Raw genomic sequence first — 23003 nt, forward strand, 5'->3', positions numbered from 1 at the left:
TAGAAAGAGAACCTTAAAAAAAATGGCAGATTAAGTCAAAAACAACAATGACATATGTATCGTTGGCTGTTTTTGCTTCGTTTCAGTTTACTTTGGGGTTGAAGAAGGATGACGTGCACCTGCATCAACAACCTCCACCCGAAGACCACGACGAGTTGGCCACCTGAAAGTCAATTTGGTCTGAGATATTTATTTGTTATTGTTACGACATTGTCTTGAAGTCTGTTCCATGTTTTTGTCAATAAATGTCTGACAGTAAAGCCCATAAGTGGCCTTACGATATTTCAGTTTTGCAAATATATATATATATATATATATACGATGTCTTTGAATATCAGAAAAAGAGATTTCTGTAGTTCAATCTAATAAGTGAAATTCTCAAAAGACACCTGCCAAAGTGTTATAAATCAAGCAGTTCAATTCACAAGTAAGCAAATAGTTTTATTCATGTTTTAAAAATACATTCCGTTTAAAAAATAAATATAATTATCATGCCTTCAAGTATAAAAACAATAATATGTAATAAATATCTTCTTTAAATAATTCATACGACTGTTTGCAATAAATAAGGTCTTAGATTCACAATGGCTTTTTTGAATGAGCAATAAATAGGTTATCTACAGAATAAAAAATTTAAAAAACTCAGTGCGTCATGCAAAAACAAATACATCATCAATCCGTCAGTGGGTTACGACACGTCAGTGCAGATCCAACAACTTAATTCACTTCATGTTTTGCCCAACATTTCCGACGGGCTTCAGTGGCGGACGTGACTACCGCAATAAACTAAACATGGCGAAGACCTTGGCATGTTTTCCCCTTCGCCGTTCTTTGCGCCTCAGCGCCCTCTCGCCGTCAACAATGAAGATGTAGAGCTTCCGCAGGATGTTGTGCGCCGTCATCTTTCTGTGGAAAGCATCGGGGTGGTACAGTGACCTCAATAGGCTCTCTTCCTCATTGCTACTCAGGCCTGTGACCTCTTCTGTTTTTTTCATCTGCCGGACAAGAGTAAGCAACACAATGTCAAAATAGGTATTATAGTAACAGCAAAATTCATTTCCTATCCCTAAATTGTCACACTGGCCAACCTTTTGTTTGATATTGTAGAGCAGGAGTTCAGAGTAGTGTTTGGCCTCAGACAGAATTTTACTGCCGGGATATTCCTTCTCCACGTGCTTGAGAAGAATTATGTAAGTGGACAGACCTTGGGCCAGCCTGTGCAGGCAAGCCTCCTGGAAAAAAGAATATTTAGGTCAGTTAAAAAACAAATATCTATTCAACCTACGCATAAAAGTCAAGCCGATGCTAGCAAACAATTATGGAAAGTGTCAGTGTCTGTATTTTCTCCCACCTCTGGTGGTTTTCCATTTCTGGTTCTTACCTTGCTAAAGTTGGAGCTGGGGCAGTTTGCTGGAAACTGAGGTGCTTTGTAGTGCTCCAGTAAATGAAAGTTGACATTGTTTTGGAATTCATCATCAAACTGATATTGAAATTAGTCACAAGTCAGATATGTTTTACAGCCAGGAGAAGACAATGAAGGTGCTTTCTGAATTTCCACTTACAGCTTTCTGGTGTTCTTTAGCGGTACCCAGAACCGAGTCCCAAACATGAGCAGAGGTCAGCAGGTCAGAGGGCGCCATTTCCTCCTCACTTGAGGTGTCGCTTGATGGCAAGACGGTGGTCGCTTCTGTCAACGGAGCGCCATTGGCTCGCAGTACTAGAAAAGCCACCAAGCCCACCGCGAGAATTTGCGTGTCTAATGCGGAAGCAGAAGAAAATCATGAATGAATGGCAAAAGAGGAAGAAAATTCAGGAAACATTCATCACTGACTTACACATGTTGGGCATGTTGCGTCGAGATTACTCTTGCCTTGACCGCCTGCTCTCGTGGAACATGTCTTGACTTCTCATTGCACAGCCGTTATATATTCTACTGACCGCAGGGATTTCCGAATACCTTCCGGTTTCAATTATATACTGATGAAACCGATATTACACTCTTTTCTTTTTTGGTGCATACAGCAGAATGTAATTACACAGAATGAAAAAAGACGAATTCAATCAATTTTGAAGAACAACAATTTTATTTCAATTATTTCAATTAAATTTTACAACAGGTCGGAGCAGATTTTATTAAAAAAAAGCCCATTTAATTGTATTGTTATACAATATTTTTATAATGTGACCATGTCAAAAGTCAAAGTCTGCTTTATTGTCAATCCCTTCATATGTCAAGACACACAAGAAACCGAAATTCCATTTCCTCTATCCCACGGTGGAAGTGGAATTTCCATCATCATCTTCCAAACGTGCGCCAGTGGCTTTGCTCATCCTTATTTCCTGGAAGAAAAACGGACGTCAAAAGAGAAATATTGCTTCTTGTCGCTTGAAAGATGTGTCACCTCTCCGTTGGCGTTGATCAAGGTAAAGTGGACCTGGCCTACGGGTCCCCAGTTGGACTGTGTCTCCCAGACTAGATCAGAGGGAGGATTGTGGTTTCGGCCAGCGTCAGCCGCCCAGATCTGATGCATGTAAAGGTCATTGAAATATTGAGCACCTTGTATCTGAGATCTTCCAGATAAGATTGATTACCGTGACACTCTCGTGGGCCTTCAGGATGAATTCTGCGGCAAACTTGAATACGATGGGAGCAGAAGATCCAATCTGGAGCTTCACCTGCCAGTTCCCCAAATTCTGATCCTAATAGTTGAAATTGATCTCAACAAGTTAGTCGTTACTGGAAAATGTGCAAATTTCGTAAGATGTTCCCCTGTGACACATCCACTGACCTCATCAACTGTATTGCGGAGTCTGACATATTTGCCGTACGAGTCCACCTCATCCAGAGTGACCTGCTGCTCATCCACAGTGACCTGCTGGGCGATTTTAGGACGAGGCACATTGCATCCGCCCGAGCTCAAACCCTCGCTGTCCTTCGGACGTTTCCTCTTTTTGCTGGCCGACATGGTTTGACGTACCCTGGGGACAAACGTGGAGACATTAATTGCTATGAGAGCAAACGTTGTGGTATGTTCTAAAGCTGTAAAAAGACCTCTCCTCCTTGTTCTGGGTCCGCTCCCTCTCTGTAGACAGAGCCTCCTCCAGATCTTTCACTTTTTGGCCGGCTTCCAACTCCACCATGCGAGACTCGTGCTGGCTTTGGACCATGCGCAAGTCCTACGTGAGACGTGAGAATGACTCAGCTTTGTTTTCATTAATTAAATAAGCGATAGTGATGGTAATTACCGACCGCGGAATGCAGCTTCTTTTCAAACTCCAGCTCATCTTTAAGGATTTGAATGTGATGCGACTTCCTGAGCAAAAACAGTATTAAACCCTCGACGCAGTCAAATGCGCTATTTATATTGATGTGCGACTATGGGATGGTTAACTGAAAGTCCAATTGAGCTGCAATTAGTCACGAGGAGGATTTTCCTTGGGGTGTGGCCCCAGCAGCAAAGCAATTATGTCAGCACTAATATCCACTATCCATTTTGTTGTTGGCATATTTTTGATAAAATGGCCGGGCGGGCCTCACCTTGCTTCCAGCTCGTCAAAATCAATCTTCAGCTTGGACAACTTCACCTGCAGACGTTCACGCTCTGTGGCCTCTGAGTCCAGAGCCGCACGGGCTTTCGCCAGATTGGATTCTTTCTTCGTGTCCCTGTGATGACAGATATACACATAAACTGAGAATATGGAAAATTTCGGGCAGTCGGAGAAATCAGCGTGAACAAACAAATACATACAGCCGAGTTAAAAAAACACCAGAACAATCAAGTCAAGTCAAGTTTATTTGTATAGCCCTAAATCACAAGCAGTCTCAAAGGGCTTCACATAGACAGAAATTGACAATTATTCTCAAAGCATCCCCTGATCTTAAGCTCCCAAAAGGGCAAGGAAAAACTTAAAAAACCCTACCAGGGGAAAATGAGAAACCTTGAGAAGGGACCACAGATGGAAGGATCCCCCTTTCAGGATCACCAGGTTGAAATGGATGCAGAGAGGGCACAAATGATACAACATGAAAATCAATTAAATAAAAAGTGGATGTCCATGTCATAGCAGAGGGCTGCCGAAGGAGCCCTCAATTGTCCTGGCAGTGTCTTCGAGGAGGTTGAGCTGCAGTTCCCCCATCCTGAATTGGCCCACGAGAATCCAGATAGCCGCTGTCAGCATGGGTGCCACCTAACCACCTCCCCGGCCGGGGAGGGGGGAGGGAGGGGGTGGAGAGGGAGAGAAAACAAACTCCAGCCGAATCGGCCACTACAGGTTAGTTAAAGGCCATGTCATAGAAATGTGTCTTTAAACGTGTCTTAAATGTTTCTACTGAGGTAGCAGTCCTAATATCCATTGGTAGGGCATTCCAAAGCTCTGGAGCCCGAATAGAAAATGCTCTAGAGCCTGCAGACATTTTCTTGGCCCTCGGTGTCGCTAAAAGGGTAGCGTTTTGCGAACGAAGGTTACGAGACGGAACATAAGAAACAACTAGGTCGACGAGATATGAAGGCGCTAAGCCATGCAGCGATTTATAGGTTAGTAGAAGAACCTTGAAGTCACATCTTAAATGGACCGGGAGCCAATGTAAGTTGGCTAGTATTATCACCATGACAATTGCGAACACACAGAAAGAAAATAAATAACTGGAACATCACTCAAACACCGGTGATCCCCTCGTGAGTCCCACATATGGGATGGTTAACTGAAAGTCCAATTGAGCTGCAATTAGTCACGAGGAGGATTTTCCTTGGGGTGTGGCCCCAGCAGCAAAGCAATTGTGTCAGCACTAATATCCACTATCCATTTTGTTGTTGGCATATTTTTGATAAAATGGCCGGGCGGGCCTCACCTTGCTTCCAGCTCGTCAAAATCAATCTTCAGCTTGGACAACTTCACCTGCAGACGTTCACGCTCTGTGGCCTCTGAGTCCAGAGCCGCACGGGCTTTCGCCAGATCGGATTCTTTCTTCGTGCAGGGCTCGAAACTAACGATTGCCCGATTGCCCGGGGCAAGTAGCGATGGCAGACGGGCAAGTAGAATTTTTTCCTCACTTGCCCGAGCTTGCCCTGCCATAATACCATGTTTTCAAGCTGTAAAAAGACGATTTTGTGCATAATTTCTCGCAACTTCTGCCGCTTCTGGTCCGACATTTTGTTTTCTAGGGAGCGGTTAGTTTCTCGTGTAAGTCTGCAATACATTGATAACGGCAAAGCGCTTCGTAATTAAATGCATGCTCTCTCACCCGTCCCTGGCTCTTCTGCGCCTGCGCACCAGCAGAGCTTGTTTCCGGTTGGCGGATACGAAGGCATATGAAGGCAAAACTTATAGTGTTGTCTTTTTTATTGCAAAAATGTGTCGGGCAAGTAAAAATCCACTCCAAAAAAATTCGGGCAAGTAAAATTTTGTTTCGGGCAAGTAAAATTTTCTCCAACTTGCCCGAGGGCAACTTGGGCAAAAAATAAGCTTCGAGCCCTGTGCTCCCTGCTCCCGGAAAGAGGAAGCAAGCAACAATGAACTGGATTTCAAAATAAAGTCGCGTCTAATGTCCGGGGTCAAACACGGCGATATAAATCGATGTTTACCTTTAGCATCGATGCCAATAAATCGTAGAGCATTATATGGATTAATCGATGTGTATCGATGTATCGTTACACCCCTACTCAACGACCGTCTGCAGCTGGAGGTGAGCAAGCTGAGGGAGGAAACTCCACACAGGTAGGGCCAGAGGTGGAATCGAACCAGCACCCACCTAACTGTGAGGCGGACGTGCTACCCAGTGCCCCACCGAGCCGCCCTTAGGATCCATCCGTTGCATAGTTTCTTTGAACCATTGCAAAGAGTGAGTTGTTTTTTTTCATGTGTATTTACAAAGGAACCTTTGTTTGACTTTGAAGAAACCTCTATGCAGTTTCTTTGATAAGTGCAATCAGGCATTGGTGTAATGCATGACACTGAGTCTTTCCTGGATCAGCAGAAGCAAGCTCGAGATGGCGACCCCAGAAAACATTCCTCAAGGTGCAAACAACGCCCTCTCCCAGGAGGTGGAAGATCTCCGCAAGCTCAACGACCTTCTGGGCATTTACGTCGACAACGCCCGTTCCCGGGAAGTGGGGAACGCCGGCTTGCGTTTGCGCATCACTGAATCCGAAACAGAGGTGTCCCGGCAGCTGACGGGCCTGAAGGCCGTTTTCGAGACGGAGCTGGCGGATGCCCGTGCGACTCTGGACTCTGAGGCCAAAGAGCGTGCACGTCTGGAGCTGGAGGTGAGCAAGCTGAGGGAGGAAATCAAGGAGCTGAAAGCAAGGTGAGGCCCGGCCATTTTATCAAAAATATGCCAACAACAAAATGGATGCTGGATATTAGTGCTGACATAATTGCTTTGCTGCTGGGGCCACATCCCAAGGAAAATCCTCCTCGTGACTAATTGCAGCTCAACATTGGACTTCCAGTTAACCATCCCATAGTCCAGGGGCGGGCAAACTTTTTGACTTGCGGGCCGAATTGGGTTCTAAATTTTGACCGGGGGGCCGAACCAGGAGCAGATGGATGTAGTGTTTGTGTGTAAAGGTCATATAAATGACATGTAAAGGTCATTGCATAAAAGCTTTTTACTTTTAGCATGGATTTTTTGAAAACAAATGCATTTATTAACAGCATTAAAAAAATATTTCACCAAAAAACTACAATCAGTGATTCTTATTAAATACGACATTGTTATGATGTATAACATTTTCCATCACTTCAGCGCCTGCAGGTCAGATTTATGAAATATGTTTATCTAATGAGGCAACATCACATCCAACGGCAAACATTCTGACCAAATACATCATCTTGAAGAATCAGCGAAAGAATACATCTAAATAAAGAAATCAATAGTATTGTTGGTTTCCCTTTTTTGCCAGTGCATCATAGTCTGGGGTAAAATTTGTTGTGGTAATTCTTAGGATAGAGCCGAGGTGTCGGTCCGTTAACCTAGATCTGTGACCGGCTTTGTTGACGTTCATGTGGCTGAACGTCACGTCGCGTACGTCGAGCCAAATTGGCCACTCTCTTTTAAACACTTGGCACTGTGTCCACCTTGCTTTTTCTTGGGCGACTCATTTTAATAGAAGGATTCCAGGGGAAGGTTTGTGGGTGGCTTTAGCGTAAAACTGTATCTGAAAACTCAGCACGCGAATTACGAGAATATTGACGTCACAGCCTACACTCAAAATTCGGCACTGATAGATGAAATGACTACGTACTACTGATTACGCACATGTAGTTGTGAGTGTGCACCGAGCTTTCTGACGGCTCCCGGGAGTAAATGCGCGGGCGGGCGGGCGCTTTCCCATCTACTGGGGAAACATAGTAATTGTAGGGAAAATGACCCCCCCAAACATTTATAATACACTTTATTCAGGTTTGGCGGGCCGGATTAAACGGCCCCGTGGGCCGGATGTGGCCCGCGGGCCGTAGTTTGCCCATGTCTGCCATAGTCGCATATCAACATAAATAGCACATTTGACTGCGTCCATCCATTTTCCATATTCCCAGTTTATTACACGATTATCATCACTATCGCTTATTTTTAATTCATGAGAATAAAGCTGAGTCATTCTCACGTCTCACGTAGGAGTTGCGCAAGGTCAAACGCCGGCACGAGTCTCGCATGGTGGATTTTGAAAACGCCCCCCAGGAAGATTATGAAAGTAAACTGCCCGAAGCCTTGATGAAGATGCGAAGCCAGCATGAACTTCAAATTAAACTCTACCTTCAAAAAGAGGTAACCATTTATCATTTGGACCTTAGAATCTGTCTCAGCTGCAAAAGTTTAAAAAGTCTGTGTTGACACTAGCTTGCAGCCCGTGATGCAAAAGTGAAAGATCTGGAGGAGGCTCTGTCTCCAAAGAGAGACCTCCTCGGGGAGAAAGACCGAGAAATGGTCGACATGAGGGAGCGGTTGGAGCAGAAGCTGGATAAGTATCAGGAGCTAATGGATTTCAAGCTAGCGTTGGATCTGGAGATAAGTGCCTACAGGAGCTGGATGAGTATCAGGAGCTAATGGATGTCAAGCTAGCGCTGGATATGGAGATAATTGCCTACAGGTAGGTGCTTGACAGCGAGGAGGAGAGGTGTGTGTGGCTTACAAACATACCACAACTTTTCCTCTCATAGCAATTAATGTCTCCACGTTTGTCCGCACGGTACGCTCGACCACGTCGGCCAGCGGGAAGAGGAAGCGTCCCAACGACACGGACAGCGAGGCTTCGAGCTTCGCCGGAAGCGCTGTGACTCGTACTCCCATCACCCAGCAGGCCTCTGCTAGCGGGCAGGTCACCGTGGATGAGGTGGAGCAGGACGGCAAATATGTCCGACTCAGCAATAAAGGAGATGAGTCAGTGGATGTGTCACAGTGGAACATCGCACATCTTACAAAATTTACACATTTTCCAGTAACGACTAACCTGTTGAGATCAATTTCAGCTGCACGGCACACGAGGAGCTCCAGCAGACCCGGATCCGACTGGAGTCCCTTTCGCACCCTAACCCTAACTCTAACAGGACGCCACTCAGAAGGGGAAGGAGTTCAGGACCCCAACAGCCTGGAGATCACAAACTCCGCCAGTGGCGAGCAGTGCTTGCATCCCACTACAGAGTCCCGGCACCATTCGTCACGGATGTAGACGCGCATTCCACCTTCTCGCGATGTTCCCCCTCGTACAATGGCCCGGTCCGCCCGCTAGCCGCTCCAGATGTACAGCAGAGTCCGGAATGTTGACGGTCAACCAAGTCCCAGTGAACACGAGCACACAGCAGTTACGCACTGTCCGGTTCGTAGATCTCAGCAGGCGAATGTCAACCATGTTGTTGTCCAGCGATCGAATATTCGCCAGAAGAATGGAAGGCACGGCCGGGCGAGCCGAGTTGGCTTCAGCCTCCTCGCACACCGCTTCCGACGCTCCCCAACCGGGGGAGGAATAGCAGAAGATGCTTAGATTCACATTATGATCATTCTGGAAGGACAGTGTGGTTCACTCTTGTGATGGTGGTACCACAACTGAGCCCTGCGAGCTCCATCAGCTGGTCCACACTGAAGCCGTACTCACTGAAGAGCTCCTCATCAATGCGCTGGGCTTCCTCTTGTCTGCAGAAGAAATACAAGTACCGTTTTTTTTCCATGTATAATGCGCAAAATTTAACTAATTTATTGTCCTAAAATCTGGGGTGCGCATTATACATGGGTACAAATAAATATATATATATTTTTTAATCCGGATATGATCCGGAGGCCGCCATTACAGATACGCTTTCTTCTCTGGTGTTCACTTCAAACACGCTCCATACGAACACAATGCTGTTGTATCAGACACTTGCTCGATCACCTGCTCGTTTGCTGTCACAATGTACCCTACACAAATCCGAAACATTCCTTTGCGATCGAGTTTGCTAGCGCATGTGCAGTGATACTGACCGGCAGAATAACATCCGGTTGTTCCCAAAGATTATCTAGCTGTTGGTGAGTCTGGTGGTGCGGGAGCGCAGGCTCCTGTACCTCTTCCCAGAGGGCAGATGATCAAACAAAGAGTCATATCAATATAATTTCTAGTAGTAGTGTGGTCGATTAATAAGTGGAAAGGGATGTGCAGACTACATGAATTTGTTTTCTTCAAAGTATTGTGGAACAGGATGTCCAGACAGGGAGGACATCTCAAGGCCGACGGGGAACGCGAATAACAACTTGTCGTGGTCCAGACACCTGTGCTGAGCAGGGGAAAACCCAAACGAGGAGGAGCTGGCCATCAACCATCGACCAATCACCACACAATATTTTGCATGCTTGAATATTCATATTATGTTTCTTTAAAACTGGGCAACCCAGAAGAATGTGTTGTCTTTTGATGGTCACAGAAGGCACACAAGTTTTTTGTGTTAAGGACCCGAGACCCAGGCGCCTGTATTAGCTTGCTTTGTCAGGATTACACAATTGGTCAATTCGGCCTAATTGATCTACTGGTCTTCTCTTTGACCGAACGAACTCGCAAAATTGTTAGGTGCGACATTGTGTGGATTTGGACATAACAACTCTTGTGTTAAGTGTTGATCGCAATTTGGAGTCAGATCAATAACTAAAATCCGTAGCCTAACACATTGAAAGGATTCAATGGGGAAAAAAAAGGTTCAAATAGTTGCAAGTTGCATCCTTTTTCTTTGGGAGGCGGTTCCAAGCCTTCCAGTTCAGCCCTTTCGTGATTCCACGCCCCGCGCACCACTAGTACCACGGCCCCACGTCAGATTCGGATCCAAAGTATGCAACTCGCAAAGAAGATTTCAACCTTGCCTCCTGAATTACCGTTTTTTTCCGTGGATAGTGCGCCCCCATGTATAATACGGACCCTAAAAATGGCATGCTGATGCTGAAAAAAAGCCTGTACCCATGTATAATACGCACCCAATTTTTATGAATTTTTTTTTATGATTTTTTTTTTTTTTTTAAGTCCCAATGATCGTCACACACGCAGGGAGGCAATGGGTCCCATTTTTATAGTCTTTGGTATGGTCTTAACTAGGCTGGATGTAATCTTTTTTGTTGGCGTTGATTTCTCCGACTGCCCATAAACGCACCACCGCGCTCCGTGCGCGTACGGGAAAGAGGCGTGCGGACGTGAAAAAGGCGGCTCTGTATGGGAGAGACGTTGAAAAGGAATAAAAACAGCCTTGGAAACCAAAACTTGGTGATTTCAAGTTTCATTTCGAGGGACATTTGTCACGTCTCGTCCCCAGTTTTGCTATGTGTCTAGGTTGCCATAGTTTCTGTTCGCGTCGCCCCTCTCTTCCTGTGTCACCTCAATCGATGTAACGTGTTTTGTATTTAAGTCCTGTCTGCCCCTCGCTCACCGTCGGATCATTGCATGTGTTACTGTCATGATGTCTGTTTGCTTTCTGTTCCTGTCTTTGGTAATGTCACCCCCTGTCTTTTTGTTCCACGACTTTGTCGGTCAGTCCTGTTGTCGGTTTTGTTTTCTAAAAAAAAAAAAAAAAAAAAATCAAAAAAAAAAAATCAAAAATTTTTTGTACCCATGTATAATGCGCACCCCAGATTTTAGGACAATAAATTCGTTAAATTTTGCGCACTATACACGGAAAAAAACGGTAATATTCAGGAGACAAGGTTCAAATCAGGCAATATATGATCAATAACATTTTTGGAATTGTCCTTTTTTTTTTTTTTTTGCAGATTAAAAAGAATGGCAACATTTTTTATTTTTTCACAAGTGGATTTAAATGGCCGATGAGGGGCATTGAACTCCAACATGTCAAGTGCTGCAATGTTCCAACTGCAGACAGAATAATAGAAAATATGAACTGTTTTTGTCTTTCAGACATTAACCCGCTCAATTATTCTCCAAAGAATAACGTAAAGCTCGAAACTAGCATCAAATAAAGTTGATCAGAGCTTGTCGCGGGTGAGAGGCGCCGCCGTGTGGTCACATAAGCAAACTACATGTTAAGATAAAAATAAAGTACAGTGCCGCACTGCACTATAGTGCAATAAAATTAAGTAAAATAAAACAAATGTAACTTAAAATGTAAAACCTGAACACATGATAAAAGCTAACTAAACCCAAACGTTGAGTTTGAGTCTTAAGTTCGAACTGGTACGTCTTCTTGAAATGACCTTAATACCTTCGTTTTGACGTCTTGCAGTAGCCGCAATGTTACACAGTTGCTAAATTCGAAAAATAGGACAAAAATGAATTCAATGATCGCTTGGGTGTAGAAATGAAACATTGCCGAAGCAGGAGTAAAACAACTCTGATAGAAAGCAAGTAAAAGTGTCAAACAGCTTAAAGATATAAAGAAAAGCGTTTGCAAAGAGTCTAAACCATATGTGTGTCAAACTCAAGGCCCGCGAGATCATTTTATATTATTGTTACTAATGGCCCGACGATACGAAGCGATGATAACACAATAAACTACAGATCCCATAATGCAGTGCTTTCGCTGCCTTGCTGAGCGTTTTTCCGCGGCAATCAGGACAAGTGCTTGTTGCTGCAAGTTATTGCGAAGCTAGCCCCTCATGATGCCGAAGAGAAAAGTTGATTCTGAAAACAAAGCCTTTAAAAAGGTTGAGTATATGTTTACTGACATTGCCGGTAAGCCCGTTTGTCTCATGTGTGGCGCTAATGTGGCTGTATTGAAAGATTTTAATCTAAGACGGCACTATGAAACAAAACATCTGGATAACCTGAAAGACCTGAATGCAGAGCAGAATGACAGAAGGTAGAAGAGTTAAAGAAAAGGTAAAGAAGAAGCTGATATTCCAGCAGACGTTTTTCACCCGTTCAAAATCACAAAGTGAAGCTGCTGTGAAAGCGAATTTTATCGTGGCAGAGGAGATCGCCAAAGCAGGTTGTTATTGCTGAAAAGCACAAATTGGTGGAGAAGAAAGATCTCAGCAACCTCGACGATAGGGGTGTAAATCGCGGGTTTTGTCACGATACGATATAATATCGATATAAAGAACTACGATACGATATTTGCCGATATCTTAAAGCCTGCTGCGATTCATTCACGATATATCGCGATTTAGTGCTCTACGATCGATGTATACATTTTTTTTAATAAAAACTATAGAACAATATCCTGATTTATAACAATTCATACGCAAAATCAACAAGGTACTGCAAACTCTTTATTTAGGAAATTACAAGAGTATTGTAGTATACAAATTGCTTACTTTAACACTGAACTTTGATGTCGTGTTTTTTCTTTAAATGTGCGGCGAGATTTGTGCTCCCTGAATATTTGATCACCGCATGGCAGGATTTACAAACTGCACGTGTCTTGTTCGTTGAGCCATCTTTTCTTTGGAATCCAAAGTGCTTCCAAACGAATGACTTGAAGCCTAAAGGGGAGCCAATTTCCTCGTCTTTTTGGACACTAGCCATAGCACCAGCCCAGGAGCCGCGTACTAGTTGTCGACTCCCCTTTCACGTGCAGCAACGCCGCGCACTGCTCAGCCAGGGCTCGAAACTAACGATTGCCCGATTGCCCGGGGCAAGTAGCGATGGCAGACGGGCAAGTAGAATTTTTTCCTCACTTGCCCTGCCATAATACCATGTTTTCAAGCTGTAAAAAGACGATTTTGTGCATAATTTCTCGCAACTTCTGCCGCTTCTGGTCCGACATTTTGTTTTCTAGGGAGCGGTTAGTTTCTCGTGTAAGTCTGCAATACATTGATAACGGCAAAGCGCTTCGTAATTAAATGCATGCTCTCTCACCCGTCCCTGGCTCTTCTGCGCCTGCGCACCAGCAGAGCTTGTTTCCGGTTGGCGGATACGAAGGCATATGAAGGCAAAACTTATAGTGTTGTCTTTTTTATTGCAAAAATGTGTCGGGCAAGTAAAAATCCACTCCAAAAAAATTCGGGCAAGTAAAATTTTGTTTCGGGCAAGTAGAATTTTCTCCAACTTGCCCGAGGGCAACTTGGGCAAAAAATAAGCTTCGAGCCCTGTGCTCCCTGCTCCCGGAAAGAGGAAGCAAGCAACAATGAACTGGATTTCAAAATAAAGTCGCGTCTAATGTCCGAGGTCAAACACGGCGATATAAATCGATGTTTACCTTTAGCATCGATGCCAATAAATCGTAGAGCATTATATGGATTAATCGATGTGTATCGATGTATCGTTACACCCCTACTCAACGACCGTCTGCAGCTGGAGGTGAGCAAGCTGAGGGAGGAAACTCCACACAGGTAGGGCCAGAGGTGGAATCGAACCAGCACCCACCTAACTGTGAGGCGGACGTGCTACCCAGTGCCCCACCGAGCCGCCCTTAGGATCCATCCGTTGCATAGTTTCTTTGAACCATTGCAAAGAGTGAGTTTTTTTTTTTTATGTGTATTTACAAAGGAACCTTTGTTTGACTTTGAAGAAACCTCTATGCAGTTTCTTTGATAAGTGCAATCAGGCATTGGTGTAATGCATGACACTGAGTCTTTCCTGGATCAGCAGAAGCAAGCTCGAGATGGCGACCCCAGAAAACATTCCTCAAGGTGCAAACAACGCCCTCTCCCAGGAGGTGGAAGATCTCCGCAAGCTCAACGACCTTCTGGGCATTTACGTCGACAACGCCCGTTCCCGGGAAGTGGGGAACGCCGGCTTGCTTTTGCGCATCACTGAATCCGAAACAGAGGTGTCCCGGCAGCTGACGGGCCTGAAGGCCGTTTTCGAGACGGAGCTGGCGGATGCCCGTGCGACTCTGGACTCTGAGGCCAAAGAGCGTGCACGTCTGGAGCTGGAGGTGAGCAAGCTGAGGGAGGAAATCAAGGAGCTGAAAGCAAGGTGAGGCCCGGCCATTTTATCAAAAATATGCCAACAACAAAATGGATGCTGGATATTAGTGCTGACATAATTGCTTTGCTGCTGGGGCCACACCCCAAGGAAAATCCTCCTCGTGACTAATTGCAGCTCAACATTGGACTTCCAGTTAACCATCCCATAGTCCAGGGGCGGGCAAACTTTTTGACTTGCGGGCCGAATTGGGTTCTAAATTTTGACCGGGGGGCCGAACCAGGAGCAGATGGATGTAGTGTTTGTGTGTAAAGGTCATATAAATGACATGTAAAGGTCATTGCATAAAAGCTTTTTACTTTTAGCATGGATTTTTTGAAAACAAATGCATTTATTAACAGCATTAAAAAAATATCTCACCAAAAAACTACTATCAGTGATTCTTATTAAATACGACATTGTTATGATGTATAACATTTTCCATCACTTCAGCGCCTGCAGGTCAGATTTATGAAATATGTTTATCTAATGAGGCAACATCACATCCAACGGCAAACATTCTGACCAAATACATCATCTTGAAGAATCAGTGAAAGAATACATCTAAATAAAGAAATCAATAGTATTGTTGGTTTCCCTTTTTTGCCAGTGCATCATAGTCTGGAGTAAAATTTGTTGTGGTAATTCTTAGGATAGAGCCGAGGTGTCGGTCCGTTAACCTAGATCTGTGACCGGCTTTGTTGACGTTCATGTGGCTGAACGTCACGTCGCGTACGTCGAGCCAAATTGGCCACTCTCTTTTAAACACTCGCCACTGTGTCCACCTTGCTTTTTCTTGGGCGACTCATTTTAATAGAAGGATTCCAGGGGAAGGTTTGTGGGTGGCTTTAGCGTAAAACTGTATCTGAAAACTCAGCACGCGAATTACGAGAATATTGACGTCACAGCCTACACTCAAAATTCGGCACTGATAGATGAAATGACTACGTACTACTGAGTACGCACATGTACTTGTGAGTGTGCACCGAGCTTTCTGACGGCTCCCGGGAGTAAATGCGCGGGCGGGCGGGCGCTTTCCCATCTACTGGGGAAACATAGTAATTGTAGGGAAAATGACCCCCCCAAACATTTATAATACACTTTATTCAGGTTTGGCGGGCCGGATTAAACGGCCCCGTGGGCCGGATGTGGCCCGCGGGCCGTAGTTTGCCCATGTCTGCCATAGTCGCATATCAACATAAATAGCACATTTGACTGCGTCCATCCATTTTCCATATTCCCAGTTTATGTGTATATCTGTCATCTCAGGAACACGAAGAAAGAATCCGATCTGGCAGCAGCGCTGCAGAGGCTCAAAGACTTGGAAGCCTTGCTGAACTCCAAGGACGCGTCTTTGACGACAGCGTTAGGAGAAAAGCGTCGCCTTGAGACAAATAACGGAAGCCTTGAAGCCTTGCTGAACTCCAAGGACGCGTCTTTGACGACAGCGTTAGGGGAAAAGCCTCGCCTTGAGACAGAAAACCGAAGCCTTGCTGAACTCCAAGGACGCGTCTTTGACGACAGCGTTAGGGGAAAAGCGTCACCTTGAGACAGAAAACCGAAGCCTTGCTGAACAATAAGGATGCGTCTTTGACGACAGCGTTAGGGGAAAAGCCTCGCCTTGAGACAGAAAACCGAAGCCTTGAAGCCTTGCTGAACTCCAAGGACGCGTCTTTGACGACAGCGTTAGGAGAAAAGTGTAGCCTTGAGACAGAAAACCGAGATCTGAAGACACAGGTTGCCAAGGTGAATCTAATCACGATTAAATTACCGTGATGATTGTGTTAAAGTTGTTGCCACGTTTAGCTCGACACCAGCTTGGAGGATGCCCAAAATCAGCTGCAGGATGAGATGCTCAGGAGCGTGGATGGAGAGAATCGCATTCAAACCCTTAAAAAGGAGCTGGAGTTTCAAAAGAACCTGCATTCCGAGGTCGGACACGATTATCATCACGATCGCTTATTTAATTCATGAGAATAGAGCTGAGTCATTCTCACGTCTCACATAGGAGTTGCGCAAGGTCAAACGCCGGCACGAGTCTCACATGGTGGAGTTTGAAAACGCCCCCCAGGAAGATTATGAAAGCAAACTGCCCGACGCCTTGATGAAGATGGGAAGCCGGCATGAACTTCAAATTAAACTCTACATTCAAAAAGAGGTAACCATTTATCATTTGGACCTTAGAATCTGTCTCATCTGCAAAAGTCTAAAAAGTCTGTGTTGACACTAGCTTGCAGCCCGTGATGCAAAAGTGAAAGATCTGGAGGAGGCTCTGTCTCCAAAGAGGGGACACCATGCGTAGCCTCCTCGGGGAGAAAGACCGAGAAATGGCCTACATGCAGGAGCGGATGAACCAGCAGCTGGATGAGTATCAGGAGCTAATGGAGTTGGAAAACGCCCTCCAGGGAGATTATGAAAGCAAACTGCCCGACGCCTTGATGACGATGCGAAGCCAGCATGAACTTCAAATTAAACTCTACCTTCAAAAAGAGATAACCATTTATCATTTGGACCTTAGAATCTGTCTCAGCTGCAAAAGTTTAAAAAGTCTGTTGACACTAGCTTGCAGCCCGTGATGCAAAAGTGAAAGATCTGGAGGAGGCTCTGTCCCCAAAGAGGGGACACCATGCGTAGCCTCCTCGGGGAGAAAGACCGAGAAATGGCCGACATGCGGGAGCGGATGCACCAGCAGCTGGATGAGTATCAGGACCTAATGGAGTTGGAAAACGCCCCCCCAGGAAGATTATGAAAGCAAACTGCCCGACGCCTTGATGAAGATGCGAAGCCAGCATGAACTTCAAATTAAACTCTACCTTCAAAAAGAGATAACCATTTATCATTTGGACCATAGAATCTGTCTCAGCTGCAAAAGTCTAAAAAGTCTGTGTTGACACTAGCTTGCAGCCCGTGATGCAAAAGTGAAAGATCTGGAGGAGGCTCTGTCTCCAAAGAGGGGACACCATGTGTAGCCTCCTCGGGGAGAAAGACCGAGAAATGGCCGACATGCGGGAGCGGATGCACCAGCAGCTGGATGAGTATCAGGAGCTCATGGAGTTAGAAAACGCCCCCCCAGGACGATTATGAAAGCAAACTGCCCGGCGCCTTGATGAAGATGCAAAGCCAGCATGAACTTCAAATTAAACTCTACATTCAAAAAGAGGTAACCATTTATCATTTGGACCTTAGAATCTGTCTCATCTGCAAAAGTCTAAAAAGTCTGTGTTGACACTAGCTTGCAGCCCGTGATGCAAAAGTGAAAGATCTGGAGGAGGCTCTGTCTCCAAAGAGGGGACACCATGTGTAGCCTCCTCGGGGAGAAAGACCGAGAAATGGCCGACATGCGGGAGCGGATGCACCAGCAGCTAGATGAGTATCAGGAGCTCATGGAGTTGGAAAACGCCCTCTAGTACAATTATGAAAGCAAACTGCCCGACGCCTTGACGAAGATGCGAAGCCAGCATGAACTTCAAATTAAACTCTACATTCAAAAAGAGGTAACCATTTATCATTTGGACCTTAGAATCTGTCTCAGCTGCAAAAGTCTAAAAATCTGTGTTGACACTAGCTTGCAGCCCGTGATGCAAAAGTGAAAGATCCGGAGGAGGCTCTGTCTCCAAAGAGGGTACACCATGCGTAGCCTCCTCGGGGAGAAAGACCGAGAAATGGCCGACATGCGGGAGCGGATGAACCAGCAGCTGGATGAGTATCAGGAGCTAATGGAGTTGGAAAACGCCCTCCAGGCAGATTATGTAAGCAAACTGCCCGACGCCTTGATGAAGATGCGAAGCCAGCATGAACTTCAAATTAAACTCTACCTTCAAAAAGAGGTAACCATTTATCATTTGGACCTTAGAATCGGTCTCAGCCGCAAAAGTTTAAAAAGTCTGTGTTGACACTAGCTTGCAGCCCGTGATGCAAAAGTGAAAGATCTGGAGGAGGCTCTGTCTCCAAAGAGGGGACACCATGTGTAGCATCCTCGGGGAGAAAGACGGAGAAATGGCCGACATGCGGGAGCGGATGCACCAGCAGCTGGAGGAGTATCAGGAGCTAATGGAGTTGGAAAACGCCCCCCAGGAAGATTATGAACGCAAACTGCCCGACGCCTTGATGAAGATGCGAAGCCAGCATGAACTTCAAATTAAACTCTACATTCAAAAAGAGATAACCATTTATCATTTGGACCTTAGAATCTGTCTCAGCTGCAAAAGTCTAAAAAGTCTGTGTTGACACTAGCTTGCAGCCCGTGATGCAAAAGTGAAAGATCTGGAGGAGGCTCTGTCTCCAAAGAGGGGACACCATGTGTAGCCTCCTCGGGGAGAAAGACCGAGAAATGGCCGACATGCGGGAGCGGATGCACCAGCAGCTGGAGGAGTATCAGGAGCTAATGGAGTTGGAAAACGCCCCCCAGGAAGATTATGAACGCAAACTGCCCGACGCCTTGATGAAGTTGCGAAGCCAGCATGAACTTCAAATTAAACTCTACATTCAAAAAGAGATAACCATTTATCATTTGGACCTTAGGATCTGTCTCAGCTGCAAAAGTCTAAAAAGTCTGTGTTGACACTAGCTTGCAGCCCGTGATGCAAAAGTGAAAGATCTGGAGGAGGCTCTGTCTCCAAAGAGGGAACACCATGCGTAGCCTCCTCGGGGAGAAAGACCGAGAAATGGCCGACATGCGGGAGCGGATGCACCAGCAGCTGGATGAGTATCAGGAGCTAATTGAGTTGGAAAACGCCCCCCAGGAAGATTATGAAAGCAAACTGCCCGACGCCTTGATGAAGATGCGAAGCCAGCATGAACTTCAAATTAAACTCTATATTCAAAAAGAGGTAACCATTTATCATTTGGACCTCAGAATCTGTCTCAGCTGCAAAAGCTTAAAAAGTCTGTGTTGACACTAGCTTGCAGCCCGTGATGCAAAATTGAAGGATCTGGAGGAGGCTCTGTCTCCAAAGAGGGGACACCATGTGTAGCCCCCTCGGGGAGAAAGACCGAGAAATGGCCGACATGCGGGAGCGGATGCACCAGCAGCTGGATGAGTATCAGGAGCTAATGGAGTTGGAAAACGCCCCCCAGGAAGATTATGAAAGCAAACTGCCCGACGCCTTGATGAAGATGGGAAGCCGGCATGAACTTCAAATTAAACTCTACATTCAAAAAGAGGTAACCATTTTTCATTTTGACCTTAGAATCTGTCTCAGCTGCAAAAGTTTAAAAAGTCTGTGTTGACACCAGCTTGCAGCCCGTGATGCAAAAGTGAAAGATCTGGAGGAGGCTCTGTCTCCAAAGAGAGACCTCTTCGGGGAGAAAGACCGAGAAATGGTCGACATGAGGGAGCGGTTAGAGCAGAAGCTGGATAAGTATCAGGCGCTAATGGATTTCAAGCTAGCGTTGGATCTGGAGATAAGTGCCTACAGGAGCTGGATGAGTATCAGGAGCTAATGGATGTCAAGCTAGCGCTGGATATGGAGATAATTGCCTACAGGTAGGTGCTTGACAGCGAGGAGGAGAGGTGTGTGTGGCTTACAAACATACCACAACTTTTCCTCTCATAGCAATTAATGTCTCCACGTTTGTCCGCACGGTACGCTCGACCACGTCGGCCAGCGGGAAGAGGAAGCGTCCCAACGACACGGACAGCGAGGCTTCGAGCTTCGCCGGAAGCGCTGTGACTCGTACTCCCATCACCCAGCAGGCCTCTGCTAGCGGGCAGGTCACCGTGGATGAGGCGGAGCAGGACGGCAAATATGTCCGACTCAGCAATAAAGGAGATGAGGTCAGTGGATGTGTCACAGTGGAACATCGCACATCTTACAAGTTTTACACATTTTCCAGTAAAGACTAACCTGTTGAGATCAATTTCAGCTGCACGGCACACGAGGAGCTCCAGCAGACCCGGATCCGACTGGAGTCCCTTTCACACCCTAACCCTAACTCTAACAGGACGCCACTCAGAAGGGGAAGGAGTTCAGGACCCCAACAGCCTGGAGATCACAAACTCCGCCAGTGGCGAGCAGTGCTTGCATCCCACTACAGAGTCCCGGCACCATTCGTCACGGATGTAGACGCGCATTCCACCTTCTCGCGATGTTCCCCCTCGTACAATGGCCCGGTCCGCCCGCTAGCCGCTCCAGATGTACAGCAGAGTCCGGAATGTCGACGGTCAACCAAGTCCCAGTGAACACGAGCACACAGCAGTTACGCACTGTCCGGTTCGTAGATCTCAGCAGGCGAATGTCAACCATGTTGTTGTCCAGCGATCGAATATTCGCCAGAAGAATGGAAGGCACGGCCGGGCGAGCTGAGTTGGGTTCAGCCTCCTCGCACACCGCTTCCGACGCTCCCCAACCGGGGGAGGAATAGCAGAAGATGCTTAGATTCACATTATGATCATTCTGGAAGGACAGTGTGGTTCACTCTTGTGATGGTGGTACCACAACTGAGCCCTGCGAGCTCCATCAGCTGGTCCACACTGAAGCCGTACTCACTGAAGAGCTCCTCATCAATGCGCTGGGCTTCCTCTTGTCTGCAGAAGAAATACAAGTACCGTTTTTTTCCATGTATAATGCGCAAAATTTAACTAATGTATTGTCCTAAAATCTGGGGTGCGCATTATACATGGGTACAAATAAATATATATTTTCTAATCCGGATATGATCCGGAGGCCGCCATTACAGATACGCTTTCTTCTCTGGTGTTCACTTCAAACACGCTCCATACGAACACAATGCTGTTGTATCAGACACTTGCTCGATCACCTGCTCGTTTGCTGTCACAATGTACCCTACACAAATCCGAAACATTTCTTTGCGATCGAGTTTGCTAGCGCATGCGCAGTGATACTGACCGGCAGAATAACATCCGGTTGTTCCCAAAGATTATCTTTTTTCTGAAATAATTTTACATTTACGGACTTAAGTAGGAGTCAAAATTTGGGTGCGTATTATACATGGGTACGGGCTTTTTTCCAGCATCAACATGCCATTTTTAGGGTGCGTATTATACATGGGGGCGCACTATACACGGAAAAAAACGGTATGACGAAAACTAGACGTCACTTTAAATTGTATTTATAAAACATACCCAAGGTAGTTGATGCTCTGGGCCATGATGGAAGATTGTCTGCTACTGTGACAGTTCTTCTGGTGGTTGTTAGCTGAAGGTGAAAGTGGGCATTTCCCTGTTTGAGCAAAAACTGCTGCGGCCCGTGAGGTCACCAGAAAGCCGATGCCAAAAAGAGTCCGCACACTCAGCATTCAGATGGTCCTGCAATGGTAAACAGCAAATCTTCTTCATGCAATTTGTAGTGATGGCTGATTGTTAGCATGTCTTGAATTCTTGCCGACTGTTAGGGTTTGCAGGATATGTTAGGGTTTGCAGAATATCTTCATCGTATGATTATTTTGGAATGTAACCTGTAATAATTTACCTAGCTTGTCCTGTCTGAACAAAAGTAGTAGAACAAAGTGCTAAGATCTTTTCAACCGATTGACTAGCTGCAGAGGAAGCAATCAAAGTTGCTTTGTTTACAAAAAGTCGTAAAAGGCCCCCTGCTATGCTTTGATCAGCAGGGAAGGGGCTTCACCCCATCCTGTCTTCCCACACCCCCACTTTCAACCCCACTCTTGTTTCTCTCAATAAATATGCACCTGATGAGGCCAGAGTCAGACTTCCATTCGACCATCGCTGTAAGCACAGCTATGAATGGACTCTCCACTTGCAGGTGTCTAAAAGGACTTGCTTGTCTCCTGTGTGGTTCTTGCAAAATAAGTTAGAGTGAGCACCACCCTAACAACGACAACCAGAGATTACTAAAGATTAGTGACACTCACCAAATGCACGCCAATATCCCGTTAAGAATGCAACATTTTGGTTAAATGCCATGCAATAACACAACTGTATACACCTCAGGGACAAACACATCACACCTCAGTACGATTACAGTATTGTGTTGTTTTGTAAACAACGGGGCTGACACTGAGGGGAGGGAATCGCAGCAGCATTGGTTCGAATGTGAAAGTTCTCCTCGCCAGTTTGTGCTGCCATGCTGCAACATCTCGCTTCCACCAACGTCTCTGGGGATGGCCGGTAAGTAGGACACAGTGTGGTTTTCAGATTTTTGATCATTTAATAAGGAACGCTATTGTTCCGCTCTTGCACTTTTTTTCTTTTTGTTTGGAACAAAATAAAACTTCATGGGGAGTTTGATTGAAATCCTTTTAAAATGTAGGATTCAGAACGGCTTTGTGTAGAAGAGGGAGGTTTTTTTTTTTTCTGACATCGTGTACTCACCCTGGGTAAGTGTGTGTGCGCGGTGCGATGCTCCGTTGAGTTGCGGACCGCAGCACATCAAGAGGGGTCATCATTACGTAGAACTGACCTGGACACAAGCAATAAAAGCTTAATTATTATTATTATTACTCGACATTTTTTATTCGGTTCGAAGACCATATAAAGCAGTGCTTCTCAATTATTTTCTGTTACGCCCCCCCCTTAGCAAGAAGAAAACTATTCGCGCCCCCCCCCCCCCCTCCCCACCGTGACTATCCTAACTTGTCTTGTAAGTCGTAAAATGTTGCACTGTCGCAAACGTCACAGAAGTAAAAATGAGAGCGTCACTGCCCCCTGCTGGGAAGATGCGCAATTACACTTTATTCTAGTACTGCAAAAAAAAAAAGCCTGTTCCC

The sequence above is a fragment of the Syngnathus typhle genome, unplaced genomic scaffold (genome assembly GCF_033458585.1).
Source record: "Syngnathus typhle isolate RoL2023-S1 ecotype Sweden unplaced genomic scaffold, RoL_Styp_1.0 HiC_scaffold_233, whole genome shotgun sequence".
NCBI classification, from domain to species: domain Eukaryota; kingdom Metazoa; phylum Chordata; class Actinopteri; order Syngnathiformes; family Syngnathidae; genus Syngnathus; species Syngnathus typhle.